Source organism: Coenobita brevimanus, chromosome 109 (assembly GCF_032717465.1).
Source record: "Coenobita brevimanus isolate Jiangsu-jjx chromosome 109, ASM3271746v2, whole genome shotgun sequence".
In the NCBI taxonomy this organism is placed as follows: domain Eukaryota; kingdom Metazoa; phylum Arthropoda; class Malacostraca; order Decapoda; family Coenobitidae; genus Coenobita; species Coenobita brevimanus.
This window is the reverse complement of record NC_137062.1, coordinates 3,276,581-3,279,001: the sequence shown is the minus strand read 5'-3', so window position 1 is coordinate 3,279,001 and position 2,421 is coordinate 3,276,581. Positions and strand designations below refer to the sequence as shown.

The 2,421-nt window shown below is 43.0% G+C and overlaps 1 pseudogene; it reads right to left on the bottom strand.

The window, feature by feature from the left end:
* Positions 1 to 1,750: 1,750 nt before the first annotated feature.
* LOC145417220 (5S ribosomal RNA) lies at positions 1,751 to 1,868 on the bottom strand (annotated as a pseudogene).
* Between the last annotated feature and the right edge of the window lie 553 nt (positions 1,869 to 2,421).

Below are 2,421 nucleotides of genomic sequence, written 5' to 3'. Positions count from 1 at the left end.
TACACTAATGGTTGAACTTTTGTTCTTAATTTTGCAAGTATTGATGCATCTATCAAAACATGGTAATAATGATTTCTGAGTGTAGTTGCTGCAACTTCCTGTACACCTACTTCTCAACCTCGAAAAAATCTCTCCAACTCCCTATCTATCATTCCAGCTAAAACAGTAACTCCCTGCCTGCTAAGATGAGTCCCCTCCCAACTATACAAGGCACTCCGTCCATAAAACCGGTCCCAGCTGTCTATGAAAGGTATTGCATTATCTTTGCAATACCTTTCAAGGCAGCAATTAAACCCTATTGCCCTGCTCAACCACTCTCTTCCAACCCGCCACCTGGGTAAAATACCAAGCACTACAGGGGTTCCTCCCCTCTCCCTAACCTTTTCTAACATCACCTTGTACCTTTGCCACAGTACCTCACTCTTACGGCTACTAATATCATTGCCTCCTACACTGAGGCACACAGTGGGTTTGTCACCACTATCCTTTACGATATTTGAATTTTTTTCTATCACATTAGCCACCCTGGCCCCTGGAAGACACACATGTTTAGCGAGTGGAGTATACATGGCCCTGTTCAGATATCTCACCTGGGAGTCTCCAACAACAGCAACAATTTTCTTACCTTTCTTGTTCTGTTTATACTTACCTGTACTGGAAGTTCTCTCACCGTCCTTCTCCTCTACTTTCCTCTCTGCCTTCCCTTCACATTCGTCCCGTAGTGCGTCGAAGGCATTAGTGGTCTTAACTTCCGTTTGCTTCTTAAGAGTGAACTTCGTTGCACCCTTGTTAACTAGTGTCCAACCTTCAGCCTTTTTCTCTTTCTCCTCCAACTTCTCCTCCAACAATTCCCTCATTTGTGCCTTCTCCTGCCTGAGAATTTGTACCTCCCGCTTCAGTTCGAGAAGTTCCTCCTTAAATTCAAGGTAGTCCTTTTCAATACCTGCAGTGGGGACACAGCTCTCTGCCGAGGAAGCCATTATGCACAAATTCACACAGGGTAGCACAGCTCTATCACGGGTCACTACGGGTCACCACAACACACTAGCACAGCACTTTCACGGATTACTAGCACAACTGTTACTGCGGGCTCATGGCCTTTGGTTCCTTCTTCCTCACATAAAAAAAAAACAACACTATCGCTTATCACTACAACACACTAACACAGATCACTAAAACGCACTAGCACAACACTACCACAGGTCTCTAGCACGTCTGAACAGACTGACCTCACGAGAGCGACTACTTTCTTTCTCTCTCTCTCTCTCTCTCTCTGAATACAGAGATTCTCTCTCTCTCTGAATACAGAGATCAAAACCATAAGTACATAAGACCCATAACTTGAACAACTCCTTCAGTAAGATTATATAAATTTATTATGTTTCATTCTTGCTACCAAACGGCAATATTATTCAACTGAAAGTACTAACAGAGCAGGGGTTAATGTTGACGATACCCAAACCCTCCAGCTCCAAAAGTCTGCCAGAAGTTCTGTAAATTAAAAATAACAAGAAAAATGAGAAAATGAGACTGGACGGAGTCGAAAGGCCAGAGGTTAGCAGTTCAAGGCTACATGTCATTCTTTTCTTTTTTTTTTGTCATTATTATATTCACCATCACCGTCACCACCATCATCATTCATTCATTGCCAGACGCCACGTATCCCAAACGGGGTGGTCAATGGCTTAGAGTTAATTGTTTTACAGGGAGGGGCACTAATCCTCCACCAACCCCACTTGATACGTAGGGATGCCAACAGCATATGGTGTTCCCAGGCGGTCGCCCATCCAAGTACTAACCAGACCCAACGTTGCTTAAATTCGCTGATCGGACGGGAAGCGGTGTACTCAACGTGGTAAGCAATGAACATCACCACTGATCCTTATTGAACCCATTTCCATTACTGGTGGGCAGATCTAAGCTTTTTCATCATCATCAAACCCAACCCACATCACCATTCAGCATCACTAACACCATCAATATGAATGGCTGTGGAAAGCTAGGTCTAACTATTCTCTTTACATCATTATCTTCATCGTCACCATCATCATTTTCATAAATTCCCCAGTAATCACTAAGCAATGACCAGCATTGTTACCACCACCACAATCATCATCATTATCATCATCTTCCTTTTCTGTTCTCCCTTCTTCCACAGTATTATGAGCAAGCGATGCGATGTTTATCTTCATCCCGGCCCGACAATACACGGCCCGACCACGATGCTTTTCAGAGGCTAATAACTTTTCTGCTATGTGAGATACAGAAGAGATTCTTTCAGCAGGTAGTAGATATGTTCAATAAATTAAGTTTTAAGCTATATATTTATTCATGAGACCAAAGAAACCCCTCGGAATCCCAGCTTTCCAATGGAATAAACCAAAGGCTTCAATTGGCATGCTCCATTATGAAAACGAATTA